Source organism: Strigops habroptila, chromosome 8, assembly GCF_004027225.2.
Source record: "Strigops habroptila isolate Jane chromosome 8, bStrHab1.2.pri, whole genome shotgun sequence".
NCBI classification, from domain to species: Eukaryota; Metazoa; Chordata; class Aves; order Psittaciformes; family Psittacidae; genus Strigops; species Strigops habroptila.
In genome coordinates, this window is record NC_044284.2 from 39528839 (window position 1) to 39550170 (window position 21332).

The 21332-nt window shown below is 43.2% G+C and overlaps 1 protein-coding gene across 1 annotated transcript in view; it reads right to left on the reverse strand.

The window, feature by feature from the left end:
- LAMC1 (laminin subunit gamma 1) overlaps positions 1-21332 on the reverse strand; it is a 69988-nt gene that overhangs the window by 27335 nt on the left and 21321 nt on the right. The gene's annotated exons all lie outside the window — the stretch shown is intronic.

Genomic DNA, 21332 nt, shown 5'->3' on the forward strand with positions numbered 1-21332 from the left:
GAGAAAATAAATTTTCTGGACTATATAATTAAAGTCACCAAGACACTTTTCAGATCAAAGTGTAATGATTTACAAGCCAGCCATGTTCTGCCCCTCCTATAAGGATAAATGTAAACTCACCTTCCCGCCCTCCATTCATCTCCTAACAGGTTTGTGGCAATCAGCAGACCATCCGCCCTCATGGATTCTTCTCCAGTGATTTGAGTATCTACCCCCATGCACGTAAACCAACTGTCCAGGGGATTCACATCCCTAAGAAAACCCATCAGGGGAAAAGGACCATAGCACACTTCAGTCACCTTCCTCCACCATCCCCACTAGCTGGAGGCATGTTCCCAAGAGAAGGTACAGCTGCGTGCCAGCTGTTCTTGCTCTGCCTTGGCAAGCAGCCTGTGTATGATCAGGACACCCTGGCACATGTAGGGAACTTGCTGAAACACCATGAGGTTTGTCTGGAACAAAACTTTGGGTGTTTAGTCCTGCCATGCTTTTACGCTCCCACCACCTCCAAGCAAAACACTGCTCTAAGCAGAGGTTGCAGCCATCACTGGTCATCTCATTGGCCAAGAAAAAAAACAACAAACAACCCACACCAAAAAGCTACTGGAAGAGTTTCAACTGATTGAAAAAAAGGGGTTTTCCACCTGAAGAAGTCACACAGATTTAACCTTAACTTACAAATTAATTAACTGCACCGTGTTAAAATTAGACACGAGGCTTTGCACCTGCTGAAGAGTGGCTCACTTTACAAGTTAAAGCAAAGCAGATGGTACCAGGCAACAGCAACATTGTACCTCTCAAAGTACACAGCAAAACCTGATGGCAATGAATGAGGTCACGAACAGGTTTCACTCATATGCCACCCATCACTTAGACTGGGACCAGTCTGCGTTAAACGTGTCACACCCAGCCCCTGGCTGGCACAAACCTTTGTCCTTTCTGGCTGCTGGAAACACTAAAATAGCAGAAGCGGCAAACACAAAGGGTCCAGAAATTAACATTGGGGGGTGGGGGTGGGGGATGGGGAAACAAAAAAGAAAGTAAAAATCAAGACATACAGAACTCAAAAACCTTAACCCTTACATGTCCCAGGGATAAAAGACCACCAATCTTGTGTTTAAAGCCAAAAAGATCTGCCAATACTCCAATCTACCAAAAAGTACTGTGCTTGACAAGCAAGACAGCTGGGGTGTTGCACAGAGATACAAACTCCCCAATACTTCTCACAAAATACCCTTTCCTATTTTGCCATGTGTGAGGTTGCAGATGAGCCAAGCACAAGACTGGAAGCTAGACATTCACAATCTGTGGCTCTTGCTCAATACTAGCTCACTGTTGGTTTGGGGTCAAGTTATTTAATGTGATCTCCTTATCCACAAAACACAGGCAAGAAGTAATCACACCATTAATGCCAAACTGGTTCCACAAAGGCTAAAAACTCTAAAGGACCAATGCTTAACATCGTAACGCAGCTTAGCCGTACCCTCCCCTTGCTGCCCAACACAAGAGATTAATCTTGTTTCCATTTATTTGGAAGTACTTTCCTTATGAATCTCAAGGCAAGAAGCGGGTATCATATGTACAAATCAGTCCCTCCCAGGTTTCCCATTTCTTTTGCTATGTCTCTTCCCAAGAAGAGAGCTCATCACTGAAGGCAAAGTATGTTTCAGAGGTGAAGAACATGCACATGCAGAAATTTAAGGTGACCACACCAGACTCACTGATAGGCCAGACATGCACAAATATCTTTTTCAGGCTTATGGTAAACAAACCCAGGATATGCTCCCCATCTTTTCCAAAGGCAAGGAGCCCCAGAAGCTAATGCCTCCTCTTTCCTCTGCAGGAAAACCCTAGGATACATGTTGACTAGTGACTTGTCAACCCAAGAACTTCCCAAACACCTTGGATGAGCAGCAACTGAAACCAGACCTACTAACATGGTTTTCTCACTAATAAAACTTTCATCAGCTTAATAAGAAAGTTTTAGTTTTCTTTGAGCTCATGTGCTAGAATAAAGCACATTATGAGGCCAAAAGTCTGCCCTGATGGGATTTCTTTGGACAATTTTCATGACAAGTGAAAATAGTGAAGACATCAGGCAAGAGCAGCCATTCCCTAAATCTATAGGGGGAAAAAAAACAACCAACCAAATAAAAATCACAACAGACCCAACAGCATGAAGATCGTTCAATTAAATTGTGTCAACTGAATTGTCAGGAATAGCCTGCTACTTTGACTTGAGGGGGTTAGTTTTCTCCTACTACTACTGCATTCTTCTAGCGTAAAGCAAAAACCCTGCATTCAGGCTTCATCAAGATGATTTCTGGGAGGAAATGCTTTGAAAGAATCCTGGGAATGAAGAGGAGGCCAGGCATGTGCTCTCACTTCACAGACACAACTTTCTGCTCTAACAGAAAGGCCAGGTCACAGCCTGCACGTCCTGGAAAAGAACTACTTTTTTTTCCTCTCCACTGTAACTGGATTACAGTTTCTGTTCCCCTACAAGGTCTCCTACAGCTCCTTGGAAAAACTGCAGCTCAGCTAAAAGGCACAACACATGCAAACTGCAGCCTGTGGAGCACTAAAACATTTTCCAAAGAGTCCCTTGTGCTAAATGGAAAGGACTCACCCTTTTTCATATTCAGTTTTACACGGCAGGCCAAAGAAAACGCATTGAAAACCCTCCCAACCAGGCAGCCCAGGAGAAAAAGACATTTATTTCAGCTGGCAGTGTAACCACTTGAGAAATCCTGTTAATGGCATTAAACAGGAATGCAGTTAATGCGCACAGAGTGGCTGGGCGCTAGTGCCGTATCAGCTTGCCATGGGTAAATACTGCTGGAACAATAGAGTTTACCCAAGACCAGCTGACACAGTGCTGAAATGTGTTTCTCCACTGTTCATACTGAACGTAAAAGCTGTGCTTAGCAGCCTGGCAGCTAGCAGGGCTCTTCAAGGTTGCAGAACCTTTTTCTAGCAAAGATAAGGCACCTAGGCTGCTTTCAAGTCTCACAGAGCTAAATAAACATATACCTCTATTACACTGAGAAATGGTGACAGCAATAACCAGGTGAAAGGCAGTTTTAAACGTTTCATTTAGAAGACAAAAAGCCATTGTTCTCCTGTTCCTAGGAGCTGGTAATTGTTTTGATCTCTGGCTTAGAAGTGTCTCATAGTGTCAAGTATCAGATAATATTTCCCTCTGTGTACTGTACAGTGGCAGATGTATTTTGCAGGAAGAGCTTCAGATGTTTGTTATAAAAGTTTGTTAGTAGAAAGAAGACACATGGTAATTAGCAACCATGAGCTCAGCACTTCAGGAGTGCAACCTGACAGGTCTTTAAAGCATCTAGAACTCAAAATCATGAGCCACGCATTTAAAAACTGCATCTTCTCTGAGGCATGAAGCTGTTCACTAGCAAGTGACAAGGTGACAAAATAACCAGCCCCTTTTGATAATTCAGGGTGATCTGGAAAACCCTGTAATATCTTTCTCTAAAGTAACCAAGCACACCTATAAGCCTTCAGGACAGTACTGCAATTACACGTTCCACTAAGCGAGCAAGTCTGAGTGCCTGCAGAGGCAGCAGCAGCATTGGAAAAGTTCAGCCTCGTTAAATGCAGGGAATGCTTCCCCAACAACCTGCTCACATTTTCAGGCTGACCACAGCTACCAGATGTCATCAGCAATTAAAGCCCTTCCTCAGCAGGGTTATCACCCAACTCTATCCCAAGTTCCACCAGGAAATGCACCACACTGAAAACCATGAAGATAGACTGGAAAAATGTAAGCAAATGCTGTTTAGATCTTCAGAAAATCCTCCCTTTTCCCCCAAGTTAGGAATTCATCCCTATACACAAAAGGCCTCCTTGTATTCAGACCCTCAGAACAGATGGATAATTTACATCAGGAAAACGTCCCGCCAGCTGGCACGCCGACTACAAGCACTGAATTGTGAGCAGATGCCTGCATGAGATAAGCCCAGACGACACTCGTCTCCTTCAATATTGGTCCACTTGCATCACATGCGTGCAGGAGGAAACCACGCTACTACTTCTGCACTCGCTGCAATCCCTCAGCGTATCCTACCAGCAGTGAGCTTTAAAACACAACTGCTGAGTTTTGCTGCCCAGGAGGGAAAAAAAAACCAAAACAAACTACCCGAGCAGACTGTATTGTGCAAAGCACCAAGCTTTCAGCAAACTTCACTGAACAGTAACTAAATGGTTAAACTTTGCTCTGTTTCTCTTTTGATTTGCTCCTGTTTCAAGGCAGCTTTTTCCACCCAGATACCTGCTAACAACCTGTTTCTAAGTAAAGGTTAAAAGAACTGACAACAAACTGCTAAAAAAATACAACCTATTTACTATTTATTTAATTTCATTTCCATTTTGCAGTGACAGGACAGAGAGCAAGTAACTACCACTGGCATTTCATTTCGCTCTCATCTGACCTGTTTCTCCATCATTCCCAGAAGGCCAGCTTTCCCAGTTTACTAGACTGGAAATTGCCCTCTGCCATTCACTCTTCTTGTCCTTACTCCTACCCCAACTCCGCCCCTCCATGAACTCTCCCTACCACCCAGTGCAATTCTACAAGCAGACAGACTGTCTGACTGAGCTTGAAGATGCTCATCTGCTCCTCTCTGACAAATAAAAAGCTACTGGCCAGAGCAGGAGGCAGCATCTCCAACTCTTACATTATCACTAGATGCAAAGTGTAGCATAGGCACTGTAACCTCGCATGAGCAGCAAATTGCAAGGGACAGAAACATTGATCTCAGTAGACAGAGGCCAGAAAGTTCACATGATCTTGTTTAAGACTGCTCACTGCTTCTTGAGTCGAGCAACCACTCCAAGTTCTCAGCTACTGCAGTATTTTGTTTCAGCCTCTCATGCTAGAAACCCTCCTGGAGGCTTCCCTCCTGGAACACAGGGGCTGCAGATGAGAAGGAAATCTTTAAAGCGAATGAATAATCCCATCCCAAGGAATAGGACAGGATTTTCCAGCATGCAGATGAGCAACAAGAGCAGGATAGTGTTTATAAGGAGGGGAGGAACACGAGAAACATCCTGAGCAACTTGCTTTATTGGAATAAAAAAGTCCTATTAAACAACAACAGCCCAACACCTGCAAGACACATAAGCAATAAGTTATGTCGCTTGGACCATATGCGCATGAAAACGCCAAACTTACGACTGAAAGTAAAAAATTATTGTCATTCTAGAGCAAGTGCCCTTTACAACTACACCCCAGCTCTTCTGGGAAAATTTGTGGAGGAGGAGGATGAGGACACTAGTATTGCACAAGCAAATGAAATATCCAGCATCTGAAGAAAAAAAAATAAAGACTTCCACTTTCTGATTGTCTTCACTGGGGAAATAACACAGGAGCACGGATGACAGCTTTTAAATGCTGAGTGGTGGACCCTATAAGAACACAAACTTAGGTTTATTTTCTGGTCCTCACTTAAAGAGCCTGGAGATTTAGGCACATATGTCATGAACAAGAAACATCTGAAGGATTTGAACACAATCTCATCATAAACCATGCTCCACCAAACCAAAGATTTTGGCATGCAGACCTCCACCACAGCCAGCCACCAGGGATTTAAGAAAGCCCAACAGAGATATAAACACAGGTTGCTTTTTCTAGGAGCCCATACTAAGATGGGGACAGAGGAAGGAAACGGGTTTGGGACACTGGGGGAATGAGTGCAGTCTTGAGCATGCTGGAATGAAGGCAAACTCCCACCACCCCATTAGATCATGCATTCTTCCAGCGCTCCCGAACAAAGGCACCATTGACTTGTGTGTGTGGGCGGCTCCGGACAGCAAAAGGCTGCCCAGTAAATTATTACATGATAATCCAACATTGATAAGTCATCGAGGCTGCCTGTTCTAGTCATGTTTCCAAAGGGGGAGAGGAAGGGAAAATAATTTCCCCCTGCACAGGCTGAGGGCAGCCTTGTAAGAAATGCATTTTTTCATTTGATAACTCCTAAGTCAGTGTGAAAGTCAGAAAACGTTGCCCAATATTTCAGTACAGCTTGCTGCCTTATTTGTACAGCTTTGATGCAAAGATGTTAAGTCCGTTTCCCAAAACGGCCAGCTGTGTTTATTCACTAGGGACTGGAAAGATCCAACGTACAACACAAAAGTCCTATCTCCACAGGAAGCCTCAAAGTCCTTTTTCAGCATAAATGATAAAAAGGCACTTTACACTTGGCAAGCGCAGCCAGATCACAGATGATCAAGGACTCCACAGGCCATTTTGGAGAGGGCTCCATTTCATTCACATATCTGGACTGCAAAGCTACCTCCTGCCACCAGTGTCAGCACCAAGAACAAGCAGGATCTGGGTTACGACGGCTTGGGATCCTTGGAAAGTTCACCTGCTTGTATGAAATGTCCAGAAGCTGCTCCATGACCTGTACACAACAGGTACAGATGAAACCAAGTCACTCCTGCAACTGGAGGAGCACAGAGAAGTGGGGGTTTACTCTTTGCTCTTCAAAAATTGGAGTTTTACCCAAGAAAAAAAAAAAAAAAAAAAATCCAAGAAGAGTTCACTTATCCAGATAAAGACACCCCCATCCCCAAAAAACAGTCTTTTGCCCTTTATTCTCAGCAGAAGAATGCACTGCAATTACCAAGAAATCATCATTACATCACCAATAGTCCATAACGACACCACTGACAGTGGCCTAAGCAATAACAACCCTTTAAAAAAGGCAATTTCCATGCATTCCAGGTCACTGTAGGACCTTGGTGCCCCAGCAAGACTGCATTTTCCCCAAGAGTTCTCCTCATGTTGGAGATACAGCTATCATCCAGTAAAAACTGAAGCAAGCAACCAACCACCACAGGAGCCCCCAGAAGATCAAAGTCGACGGCAGCAGCAAGCAAGAGGAGATCCACTGAAAAGCTTTGAACTGAATTGTACAATGCAATACTTCTCATCCTTGCCAACATGGCAAGACATCTCTCAAGAACATTTCTTGTATAAGACCACATCCTCAAAAAATCACAAAGCAACACATCTTACCCACTTTCAAGTCATTGTCACAGCATTCAACCTAAAAGTGACAAAGCAAAGAGCAAAGAGCATTTGGACAACTTCTTTTCAGATATTTTAATTTGACAGTAGCAGGTGTTGAAGATGCTGAACATTCCTGGTGTTCAGCTCCAACTCTACCTTTTCAGAAGTGGAGATGTGGGGATAAAAAAATGACTGGAGAAAAAGAAAATATTAAAATTACTTTCAAACTCCAAGAGTTTAAACAGCCAAACAAAAATGAAGTTGCAGCTTCTTTAAATACGATTACTTGGCCAACTGAGAGACATGTGACTTCTTGTAAAAGGAAAATAAGTTGATTGGATTGTAGAGCAGTACCTTGCAAACAAATTTAATATCAGAATCTGGCGATAATTACAAAACCATTTATTTAAAGGACAATTAAATTTTACTAACCTGTGACCAAGGGGGGGGGGTGTGCGGGTGGAAATCAAATAAAAAGCATTTTGCAAATGGGATAGTTAGTGCAGGAATGTTAACAGGTTTTCCTGAGGTTTGTTTTCCTTCTGCAAACCCTCCCTAGAGCCTCACCCTCCAGCAGCTCATTGCCCTTTCCTTGCTCTTAGCATGCACGCTTTCAACTAGAACACCTAAAATCAAAGTATATGCAATGCTTCAGTTTAAGAAGTTCAGCAATCCCAAATTACCAAAAAAGTCAAAAACATCCCGGCCAAAGGAAGCATGAAAGTTATTTTGGATGGTGTCCGTGTGTGTACATGAGATGCCAGAAACCCCTCGCTCCAGCCCCAGCACTCCAGGAGGGGTGGTACACCAGCTGCCACCAGAGCACTGTCTCTCAATTCAGTTCAATGGCTCCACCACTCTTTGATAATCAGCTACTAGTTTCTATTAAATAATGTTTTGAAGCTTTTTCCCCTGCCTGTTGAAAGGCAGCGCCTTCCCCACTCACTCACCCCCCTCCTCCTCCACATGTGCCTATAGCCCACAACAGCTCTAATGCCTGGCTTCCTTCCTATCTGAATTAGATATCAAACACACACAGCTCCCATTGTTGAGTCTAATTAAGAACAAATTAAGTGATACAACTATACATGAGTGTTCTGAGCAGCAGCATGTTCAGCAGCTCTGGGAGCAAGACGACCTTCCAGGCTAGCTCCCACACTGCTGGCCGCACAGCCATGGAGAGGCCAGAAATGTTCCTTACATGAAACACTGAATTCTCTGGAATTTTGATGGTTTAATCTCCCTCCTGCCCCTGCCCTTCCACCTCCCACTCGGCCACAGATTTTTTTCATACACAGGCCATAATTAATACTGCAACTATTTGGAAATAATACTGTTGCTATTAGCACCCATCACCTAGCCCTGATGCTGACAGGACAGCTTTCTTTTTTGAGTATTTAAGGAGTTTTGCATTCTTCGATACACATTTAAGAAAACAATTTTTAGCACATTTAAATTGAGCTGTTTCATGTTCCACAGAGTTTGCATGCCTCCTGCTTCCCCATCTCCCACTGAGAAATCTCCCCTTCCTCCTAACACACTCCCGCTATAAATTAAGTAGCAGTTTACATGCCTTCATGCTATCATTTAATGCATTTTCAGTCAATTACAGGCTTATGCACAAGCTAGCATTATTTATGAAACACAAATCACAGCAATATCCATACAGACCATTTTCAACCACCCACACAACAGTTTTACTTTCTCAGCCTATTAAGCTGGGGAAGGAATTGGGATAAACAGACTTGACAAAACCAGTGCTGGAGTGAGGCCATTTCCAAAACAAAGCTTGCCACTGAGTTATGTTTCAAATATGTTTTGGAAAGTCATAAGCAAAGCTCTTCCAAATTTTTCTTGAAGCAGAAAGGGAATTGCGCTCAAGTTCTAAACTCACAAGTAATAGCCAGCATGTACTTTCAACTCCGGCTCCGGAAAATAAGCTGCACAAACTGCACATACTCACAGAAGTTGCAAAGGTATATTAAACACGGAATGGTGCAAGTTCACATGCATCCACACCTTCTGTCTGGAGACACATGAAGGACAAGGAACTGCTAAATACAGTGGCTATTCTAAGAAGAGAGAGTTTAGCAGAAAACCACACATACTCAAGAAGTATGGCTTCGCATGGCTGGTCTCCCCCAGAAGTGACTGTGTCAGATTGTTTTGGAACACCATGAACGAAGAAAATGAACTCTGCTGACCCTTCGAAGAAAATGCTAACTCCAGACTTCTCAATACTTCCAGCTGCAAAATCTGAAGCCCTTGGTTTAATTCAGACTAGAACGGAGCCAAACAGGCTTTGTATCAGGTTCCAAAACACCTCAATGTACACACACCAAGCCTAGATTTGGAGAGTTATCTGTAGATCAAAACTCCTTCCCATCCAGGCTAAAGGCCGCCCAACCAGGAACAGAGAAAACACTGAAAAAGCAAAAAAACAGATTACGTGCACAGTCTTTTCTTACTATTTCATTTTAGAGGGAGATTTCCAGACTGAGACAGCATTACTTTGCTGCTCCTCTGTAAAGGAATGATTTAAAAGAAGGTACCGACATAGTCATTCAAGTGGGACTGAACACCACCCTGGGATACTGCTGAGATAGTGTAATATCAAACAAGTTTCCTACAAACCATGTTTTCCTACAACAGCCCCAGCAGAAACAAACAAAAAATGTTAATGTGTTTAAAAAACCCTCCATAGGCTTCTGGTTTGTTCCGTTTATCTACTGGTCTTGAAACACAGGCCATACAGCATGGTATAAAGCTCAGTGTATAGTGGCTGGTTCCCAGTGGCAGGAACACAACTGAACCCTAGTAATTCCAGATGTGCAACTAATTCATCTTGTTAGCAGCAGAGCATTGAGGTAGCTGTGCTGTGAAGAACAGACTGAGTAGTCTGGTGGAAGCTACGCAAAGAAATAGGTTTTATTCCCAGACAGTCAGAGGTCATGGTGCTCAAGAACTCAAACCTGTATTTAAGTAAAAAAAGAAGTGTGGATTAGGAACAGCTGCAGAAACACTTACAGAACAAAATCCAGACAAGGCAATGGAAAACCCACTCACTCCACAAAAAGTAGATTCATCAGGTCCTGGAATGTTGCAGAGGATGTTGCCAGCGAGGTCACCGTGGAAGAGGACCCTTGCAAGCAGCATTCCAGTAAGCGCCAAAGAACCATCTTGCACATTAGCAGACAAACCTCCCGTCCCCAAGCACCACTTTGAGAGGCATATGCTACAATGTGTTACATCATACCACATCCTCCCAGACACGCACAGGTTATTTAGCAGTATAAGAAAAGCTCAAGATTTCCTTAGGAAATAGCACTGCCTAAAAGAGGGTGATTACACAGAAAATTAGTTTAACCATTTGCACTGAATGCCAAATTACGGTATTTTCTTCAGGCACACTACACTGATGTGAAGCCTAAATGAACTTTGTCAGAAGGTATACTTCCTCAGGAGAAAAACTATTAAAAATTCATTTTCTGATTAGTGCTAAGGCAGGGACGTTCTTTTAAAAATGCTGAATTCCTAGTTTATGAAAGAGCTTTTTCTGGAGTTAGAAGATTACTCTCATAACTCAGTAATTTAAGCTACCACACATTAAAACTTCAAGTAATTTGTTGATCATCAGTGGCGGTGCATGAAGTAGAGGTCAAGATATTTCTTCCTCCCTCTGCTTTCAGAGTCCTTAGTACGCAGACTGACTTTTGACACTATTTTTGGGTGGAAAAGGGAAGAAACAGATGCTTAAACCCATTTGCAAAGCTGTTGCCTTTGATAAGCGAAGTCTCAAACAACACAGCACTCTCAAAAGCCTTTGTTTTCACTAAATCCTTATATTTAGTGATAGGTCAAGCCCAAATCAACCTACCTGCAGTCCTTCAATCTACAAACACCCTAAGAGAAATGAAGAGCATCGCATTCTTCAGTCTACCATTGAGTTACAGCAGTAAGGGCTTGGCTTTTCCAAAAGCTCAGACTTTTAAGACGCCACAGTATTCCCATGTCTCTGTTGCCTAGATAAGCACCTCATTCAGAGGTCAAGGGAAGCTATCACCACACAACTCCAAATCCTAATCTTCACAGATATAGAATCATAGAATGGTTTGGATTGGAAGGGACTTTAAAGCTCATCTAGTTCCAATCACTTACTATGGGCAGGGACACCTTCCACTAGACCAGGTTGCTCGAAGCCCGTTATCAAGACATCAAGGTGCCTGTAAAAGAATTTGGACAAAGCACAGACAGCTCAAGGAAAACCAAAGCTACTTTGGAAAACAGAATCATTTGAGAAACTCACAAAGCCTAGCCATAATTTCATTTTCCACAAGAGGCATGCAGCTCACCTTCATCAAAATATTATAAAGCCCTTGAACCCTGCTCCACCTCATCCAGGAGGACATGCTTCTTACCTCTGCCCTCTTAAAAACTCCTTCCTAAACAAGGATCCAGCTAAAGCAATCAACAGCAGCACACACCATCCAAAGTAGATGGCAACTATCTTTCTTCTGGCACAATGCACATAATGCTGGGTCTCTACTTCAAAGACATAAAATTTAGGGACATTTTACCAAAGAAGATTCAGCAGTCACGCAAGCTTCTGAAAGGAGAAAAGTCAGACCCAGGACCTGTCCATGTTAAGGAAATGCTGCAAATGCATTTGAGCAGTAGGGAATGGATCTTAATTCATCAGAAACACATGCAACACCAACACTGCCTTCTACCTTCAAACCCACACAAACTTTTCCTTTTAGAACTTTACACTAAATTAAAAGTAGTTTTAGTTTGAAATAAGAGTTGCTAGAGATTAAAAGCATACCAAGGACTTCATCACTGGTCTTAAATGCAAGGCATTTTGCTACCACAGGCCAGCAAATTAACAGAAAACAAGCAGAAGGACAACTAACAGCTATCAAGATCTGCTCGGGTAAAACAAGACATCTGAAGCCACTTCATGCGGAATGACATACAATTCCTGATATCGCTAAAGCAGGACGGGTGGGACAGAAAGAGCCCTGCGGGCATATACAGCTTCATATATGTGAGCCTCTTGGTTGTGTTTTTGAAGGGAAATCTTGCATCTTCTCAAGTCCATGACAGGGATATCTTCGTAGTCACATCTGACTGCAAAAGCCAAACTAGATATGAAGACGTATGCTTGAATCCCAGTTCCCTCTCTGGTTAACCTTTTCCACAACACTAACAAGAACTGTCATTATTGCGGAGAGCTTCTTCCTTCTACCCATCCAAGCAGAAGAGCAAAGGGTTCAGAAACTATGCGGGACATGATGGGGCACAGACCAAGGTCTTAGGCAAGTCTTACTTCCACAGAGGAACACATTCCATCAAGAGAAACACAACTACCTCTTGTTTGCAAAAAGTAAACTAACAGCCATGCCTTCCTGACTCATTGCAAAAAATTTCATGAGCCTCTCATGACACCATCCAGAAAAAAGACTTTTAACATAGAAAGTTAATGGAGCAATATCAGATATAGCAGCCTCCCTCCGGGTGAACAGATGGACCATGACAACTTTCTTGAATGTTTCGCTCCAAGGACTTGGACAACAGTTTTAGTAAATGGTTTCATTACCAGTTTCTACTCTCAAAGAACACCACTTGAAGTACTTCAAACACATGGACAAGTTGCACGCACACTCAGGTTTCCTTTCACGAAGGTCTGATGACCTTATATTTTGCTGTAGATTATTTGCATTACTATAAACATCTTAATTTATCTGAAAAAGCCATTTTATAAAATATATATTCTATTTCCTTTAAGTCAGGAAAAAAAAGTAATTTGAAGCTTATTCATCATTTCCACTACCAGCATGCTAACTCAGATACTTGAACAAATTTTCTTAAGACAAGAAAAAAAAATGGTCAAGTACACACAGTGTACTTAGTCTAATTTCAGGTCTCCTTGTACAAGCAGATGCAAAGAAAAGAGCTGCTATTAAAAAAAGCTATCAGCCTTTATTAGATACACTAGATTTCACACAGATGATGAGAGCTTTCAATCAAAACCAACAATAAAGTAATCACTTCCAGATCATGCTGGGATACTTCAAGTAGTTATTTGACCTTTTTATCTCCATCACTTTTTGCAAAGCTAAGGATAACAGTAAAAGCTAATTTTCAATTAAAACCAGCAATATACATATCTTTTAACAAGTATATAAAGAAATCCAGATCTGCACTGCTGATTTCTGAAACACAGTGATGATGGTGGGGGAGAAGTACAATCCTGGACAAAAAGCTGACAGTGTTGACAACTTAGGGCAGCAGTTTTTCCTGGAATAGCTGATTTTGCTGAGGATAAGGGAGCAGCTTTCCTTATATTTCAAAGTGCTGTATTACTCTGGAAAATACTGCTAGAGTAAGCAGAGATTACTTTGGATAAGACCTGGGAAAAAACCTTCAGGGAGCTTTAGGATGCATTCATCCCTAGCCTCCTACCTCCCGCTTCAGCTACAAGAGAGCTATTTCCTTCCTCCTCTCAGTCTTCCTTCATCTAGACCCCCTATGTACTGAAGGTAAGTAAATTTGGGAGGGATGGAACAGGGGGACATGGGACAGGGACACAACACCGAACCCCAAGGTGCTGGTGGGGGAATCCATAAAACACAAATGTTGCAGAGAGTGCATTTAAAAAATTTGTAACTGCAGTCTTTTTTTAACCCATGCAAAGGTCGCTACTAAAGAAACAGCCACTATGTTGATCACATACTGCTTCATTTTCTCAAGTGTTACCGAGTTGATCACCTAACCAGGTCGGCTACTTTTTATTCTAATTTATGTTATAGAAAGACAAAGCAGTTGGGCAGATTGGCTTTTTAAGGGGATTTCAAGGGCATTTCAATCTCCCGGGAACATTAAGTACACAAATTATTCACCGCTTCATTAACCAAGTGACCAGATAGTAATAGCCTTCAAATTTAAACCACATTGCCTAACATGAGCATATCCTCCCCCAGACTTGCTGGTTGAAGAGTAATCTATTTTCCCCCAGCTCATTCTCCCACAGCTCATGGGAAAACAAAGCCAGGCTGTTCCCAGCCTTTTCATGGACATACCAATAAACTTTGGAAATAAGATGAGCTTCAGTGGGTAAAGCTGTGAGCACAAAGATGCAGAAGAAAAATCACTGTGCTGTCTAGCTGCAGTCATATTACATTGCAATTCAGAAATTTATTTTTTAATCAGTTCTCAAGATTCAGCTCCTTCCCTCCAAATACAGAGCTCTCAAATATTTCAAGGTCCCTCTGACACAAACATTTTTAGAGCTGAAAAAAGGTGGATTTACACATTTACACATGTATTTGCTAAGCAAAGTTTCCCTAAGTAGAATCATAGAATTAACTAGGTTGGAAAAGACCTAAGATCATCGAGCTCAACTGTTACTCCAAGACTGTCAAGCCCACCACTAAACCATGTCACTAAGAGCAAAATGATCTCCCCTCATGGCTGCCCCTCATAATCTCCAGTCACAACCACCCCTCATCTGCCCCCTCATAGTGGCCCACACTATATAGCTGCCGCCCCTACTCCTCACCTCACAATCTCACCTCCTCACAACCGCCCCACCTCTCCCCTCGTGATCTTCCCTCATGGCTGCCCCTGCTCTCTCCTCATGATCTCCCCTCACCTCTCATGGCCGCCCCTCCTGTCCCCTCACGACTGCCACACCTCTCCCCTCATGATCTCCCCTCACCTCTCATGGCCGCCCCTCCTGTCCCCTCACGACTGCCACACCTCTCCCCTCATGATCTCCCCTCACCTCTCATGGCCGCCCCTCCTGTCCCCTCACGACTGCCACACCTCTCCCCTCATGATCGTCCCTCATTTCCGTCCCTGCTCTTCCCTCACAATCTCCCCTCACTTCTCATGCTGTCCCTTCTGTCCTCTCATGATCTTTCCTCATCCCTCATGCCTGTCTCTCCTGTCCCCAGTAAGTCCTGGTTATGAGATCTTCAAGCTTGTACTCAAGGCCTGGGTAGATGCTCAGCACCTGCACACATAAAGCTTACAGCTCTCCCTTTTCCCACACTGCTTTTAAACACCTTTAAAAGCAACTAATTCACCCAGTTCCTACTTCTGAGTCTAACAATGAAGTGCTACAACAGCTTCCTGGATAATCTCTCAATCCTAATACCCACCACTAACCACAAATCTTAAAAGTGTACTCAAACAAAAAACATCTTTCAGGGAGAAAAAAAAAATACCTTCAAACCTATGTAGAAGAAAATAATAGTGAAAGCTTGGTAACAAACTTGTAAGCAAAGAGTTGTCTTCAGCCTTGTTTTAATCTATTTCTTTGTCTAAATGGGGTAGGCAGGGCATGTGTGAAACATCTTCCAGCTAAAATCAAGGTATTAAAAGATTTTATTAAGGGCTCCCTCTTTCTTTAGTGATGCTGCATGTGTGTCATCTTCACCAGCATGGATACTACTTCATGCTTCAATTCCAATGCAAAATTAAACTTCAAGTTTGTTTTCCAAAACAAGACATCAGCACACTCTTTACAACATGTTTTTAAGACTTCTTTCCTCCCCCAAGCTGCATAACTATGAACACATTCAGCGGCAGCGTTATTCCCAATAACTGCCCAAATATTCAAAGAAGAGAGAAAAGCATTAATACTCGCACTACACCTGAAGTCCTCTGGCACTACCGCAGACTAGAGGAAAGGTGATCACCTCACAGTGGTACCTGCACAGCTTTTGGGGATGCTGGGTTAGGGTTTTCTTGTTACATGTGCTTATCATTATGAAAACTGCTCGAACCACCACCATTGCTCAAGACAGTCACTATTCTCCCTCTCCCAAAAGAAAAGCATTAAGAAAGCAGGAAGAAATTAACAAAATTCAGATCTACATTGCGGTCTAAAGGCAGAAGCACAGTGTCCTGCATGCGGCTGAGTGTGCAAGCCTGGGGAAGGGCTGTGCTCTGCAGCGAGGCCTGCCAGATATGCTCAAGCCAGATACACCACATCTGCTCACTTTCGACTGCTCAGCACTGGACAGCCCAGTTGAGCACAAACTGTACTAATATTTTTGTTTTCCCTCCTGTTTACCCTTTAAAACTTGCAGCTGCAGCAGGAAGCCTCTCATCCTCCTCAGAGAAGCCCCACCGGGCCACAAGTTGCAGAACAGCATGCAGAGCAAATCCAGCTCCTCCACTCCCTCCTGTTGCACAGCCATGCAGGAATTGCTCCAAATTGATGGCTGACCCCACCCCCCAGCTGCAAGGTCCAAAGCTTCCCACAGAAGGGTCCAGGACCCATCCTGGCAGCCGCGGACCACATTTCATAGAGCAACTGTAAAGTGCCACCAGTGACAGATACCTGTGCTTCAGAAAATGCTCTTTGGGGATTACATGAAACAGATGTCAGCATGAAGGACATGCCCCATCCCTCTCCTGCCAAGGAGAAGCACCTGCTGCTTCTCTCTGCCTCTTGCTTCAGCTTGCAGGTCCTTCCAAACATGCAGGGTGCTGCAGCTGTTTCAGGCTGTGGAGCAGGGACAAGAAAATAGCCAGCGCTTTAGACAAAGTATGCTCCAACCTTGCACGTTCCTGAGATGAATGGCAGGATCACAGAATGGTTAAGGTTGGAAAGGACCTTAAGATCACCTAGTTCCAACCCCCCCACCATGGGCAGGGACACCTCACACTAGACCATGTCACCCAAGGCTCTGTCCAACCTGGCCTTGAACACTGCCAGGGATGGAGCATTCACCACTTCTTTGGGCAACCTGTTCCAGCGCCTCACCACCCTCACAGTAAAGAACTTCTCCCTTACATCTAGCCTGAACTTCCCCTGTTCAAGTTTAAACGAGTTACCCTTTGTCCTATTGCTACAGTCCCTGATGAAGAGTCCCTCTCTGGCATCCTCGTAGGTCCCTTTCAGATATTGGAGGGAATACTGGCCAAGAGAAAACTCCCTCTCTGTGTGCTCATGGCTAACTCCTTTGAGGATATGTGTATGGGATAGGGGACTTGACACACCCTTCTCCCTCTCCCCCAAAAATAAAACATAAATGGAAGATATTTTTTTTTATTATTCATTCAAGTACTTTTTATTTAAAATCCATTAGGGCATAATCCAGCAGTAAATTACAGCACTGTGTTGCTGGCTTAATAGTTGCAGTTCTTCAGTGTTTTAAGAACGTCTGCTCTTTTCAGTAAGTACTGAGGTTACCATCCACTTCATACCAATTTTGAAAAAGGCTAGGAAGGAGTTTTGAGACCACAGAGGCACATACACTCTCAAAAATCAATCCCAAGAGCTTTAACTGATATTCAGCATAAAGTCATAAATGATCTACAGCAGTGGTTCATTCCAAATGAAGTAGTTTGCATCAGGTGCTCCTGCTAAATGCTACTAGAGCCCAGTAACCCCAGCAGTGGGGTTGCAGTGATACCCATCTTCACTATAGCACTCCCCAAATTCCTACAGTGGCATTGTCTACTGTAAAGGATGCCATTTCCTACACCAACTTTTCCATCTCTAAAATTTTTCTTCCCCTTCTCCAACTTCTTGAAGTTTAATCCGTGCTGTCAGCCCCCTCATTTCTCCAGTAACTTCTTAAATTTGGTTACCAATTCCAACCAACAGAGAGGTCTCGAGAGCTATGCTCCTCATATAAGGCTTGCAGAACAGTCGTAGTGATAACGATTGACTTCCATTCTTGCTTGGTTATATCTTCCACTATTAAAGCAAGAGCCAAGATAAAATTAAACCCACCTACCAGTGGGGACACACCCAATAATGCAGGGATAAAAGTTTTTCCTAGAGTTAATTCAGATCTCATCAATATAAGTAAATAACACAAATATTTCCCCTCTAACATGCAGTACTAAGCACATCCATCAGGTATTTTGTCTGCTGAGGTGCTATTGAATAACCTGATCTTGCTGCAGCCTTTCCTCAGAAACCACGTAACCAACTTCATTAGCACGAACTTCAGTAGCTGTGTCATCTGAAAATATTACCTCTTCAATTTTAAAGAGATTAAAAACCACAGATGCCAAGAGAGGTTCTTGAGAAATCCCTTTACTAACCTCTGATGAAAAGTGACTGTACGTGTTTTTTTCCACCTCACCACAAGCAAATCCTGGAGCGTAAAAGCTTTCCAAGCCTACACCAACTCTAGCAAGTACTCTCATAATTACTGTGGGGGGTTTTAATCCCAGGAATGCACCTTAGACAACTTTTTCTTCTTCCTTTCACTAAAAAAGGGAAAGCTGATTTTATGAGCACCACTGCAGCCATCTGCCCTATACCTTCTCCCAGTTCAACATGGCCATGAGCCTCTTCCCTCCCCCTCTCCCAGAAAACATGCCGATCACCCACGTATCCTCTCGACTGCAGATGAGGAATATAAACAGGCTTTTTTTCTTTAAAGACCTTAAGACCACCGGAAGAACAACTTCAGAGCTTGAAGCATTTATTAGTAGCTCAACCACCTCACTGCTAAGCTCCTATGCTAACACCTTGCCCTCACTTTGAGGTGATGCTGCTGTTTTCTTCATCCAAACCTTATTAAACTCATCAGGACAAGCAGTGAGAGCTGCCACCTACATCACCCTCGCCTTCACACACATGCACAAAGTAACGGCTTGTTTGGCCAATAAACCATGCATGAAGCACTGGGAATGAAAGCACCATACACATCCCATCTGTAGAGGTAAATGGACAAAATTGGCACACACATGCAGTCATGCAATTGTCTGATTTTCAGACCCAAATACATCTCATTTGCATCTCACACTGCAATCTCTGTGCAATCCTTGCACATGCTGATGACCATCCCTTGCGCCACAGCTGGTGGGACTTCAGCTGTGTTGCCTGAACTGATACAGAATCACAAGTACCATGGGCGAAAATGCTGCAATCATCAAAAATTAGCCACAGAAACCTCAGCTGCGTGTTAGACCTATTCTTGGCTTTCAGTATGTTGACATCCTGAACTACGAAAGATTGAAACAAATAAATCTAACAGTCTTCAGATCCTGAATATAACCAGGAACTGTAGCTATTAGGTCAGTAGATAATAAGACACTAAAAAAAAAAAGACATGCCAATTAATATAAAAATCCACAAACACACGTGTAACCTCTCCAGCCTACTTTTCTTGAGATGTATTTCTACTATGATTTCTCCTTTACAAAACAGTAGAAACCCCCAAATTCAGAGATCAGCTTGCTACCACTAATTGTGCGACTCATCTTGCATGTTAACCTCTACCATACAACAGAAGCAATCTGGGCCCAAACACCAACTGCATCTTTCAAATTTCAGTTTTAATAACCCACAGGGGAGAACAAGACAATTCATACCTTTCACTTATTGCTAGAGTTACTGCAACTGAGGTTTGTGGAGCGCATAAAGAGGGGGAAAATTGTAATTTCTTAACATGGCTTTGTAATCTCATCAGTTAGGGGTTTGGTTTTTGAAAGAAAGCACAAAGTTCTACAGAAAATATAAGTCAACAAGAATGTCTACTGGTAGAAGAGCATCAAGCCCACAGACCTTCAAATACAAACACATGCCACTAAGAGGAACAGCAGGGGCAACAAGACTTCCCTTGATCCTACCCAGCACACTCTTTGCACAGCCATCGATTTGTTCCCAAGTTGCCAGCTACAGAAAATGAGTGAGCCAGCTGAGAGGTCACCAATTCAGCTTCTGCTTTTTCTTCTTTCCAGCCACTAAGCATTTTTTCTTAAGGCAGTATCTCCATGTTAAACGGTTGTAAGCACCCAAAATAGCATATTCTGAGAAGTTACCTTATAATTGATTCTTAAAACCAGGGGCTCAGTAGTCCGCTTTGTGACTGCTACCTGGAAAAACAAGATTGTCATGAACAAGAAACCATACAAATCCTGAGAGGCACAACTGCACAGGGAGAAGTCTTCAACAAATACCAACACAGCGAGTTACTGTATCACTGCATGAAGAAAAATCATGAAGACGACTTGTAAGTTTTCAAAACCAGACTGGACAAAGTCCTGAGTAACCTAGTCTGAGTTCAACATCGATCATGCTCCAAGCAGGAGCTAGACTAGAGGATCTCCTGAGGTCCCTTCCAACTTCATTTCTTCTATGAACAAAAGCAGAACAGGATTAAGGTCCAGGCTGCAGACAAACTTAGACACCTAAATATGCATGACTGACCTCCCGTGATAGTCAATGGCACCCAAGTCAAAGCAGTCAGGAGACTCTGGATAGCAATCACACTAATGCAGACCAAAACAATCAGGTGAAGAGGTGACTAAAAGCTACACCTAAGCTCCACATGGACACCTACCACTGGGAGGGAACCCAGCCCTAGTAAAATAGCCAAAGCATATTACAGCTGCAGACCCATATGCTTTGCTGCTGCAGCCTTTGATACAGAAAATAAGACTTCTCAGTACAAGGGCTCAAAAGGGCTCAGAAGCATGCAGACAGGTTTCCTCATTTGGACTGTTTTCCTTCATAGCACAGATTTGTTCAAGTCTGATTTTTACACAAATTATCCGAAATGAACAGGACTGCTGCTGAGCACTGCAGATGGAAACAGATGTTGCAGTCTTCTGCGTTGGCTCCATGCCCTTCAGCTAATCTCTGCAGTACAGACCCAAACCTGCACCCACAGAAAGTCTGCACGTAGCAGACACAGCAGATGCAAAGGCAGTGTCAGGTAACCTCAGGCCTTGCAGGGAACGGACAGGGCAAGGTCTCTGGCACGTGGTCCTCTGCAAACAGCAGCAAACTTTCTGTAGTGAAGTTACTAAAAAAATCACAAACCCTTTTAAGGAAACTGGGGAAGCCTGGGAGGGGGGGAAGTGGTGTGTGCGAGAGTTGTGTTTTCTGAAATAAGTATATTTTTAAAAAATTTTGAAGGACTGAAAAAATGAAATTTTTTTCCTCCACCTGCACGAAACAGGAGAAGACAACCCTGCTCTGTACTACCACCACAGGACAGGCAGCACACAGCAGCCTAGTTCTGCCTGAAACAGTTCAATGAATCCACAGCCAAGGAAACATTTGGTTACAAGAGAAGAAACATACCTACCAGATATACACACCACCATATCCCACCAGCAGTAGCAAAGGAACTCAGCAATGAGCGCATTTAAAAGGTTTATTAATAGAGCCAAGGGGAAGACAGTTCTGTTTCATAGCAACCGCCAGGGTTTAGAAGTTTGTTGGTTTTCTGGGACAGAAACAGAATGTCCCTGACATTTTTCAGGAACAAAACTGTAATGAGGTATCAGAGTTGGAGATCACCACCTT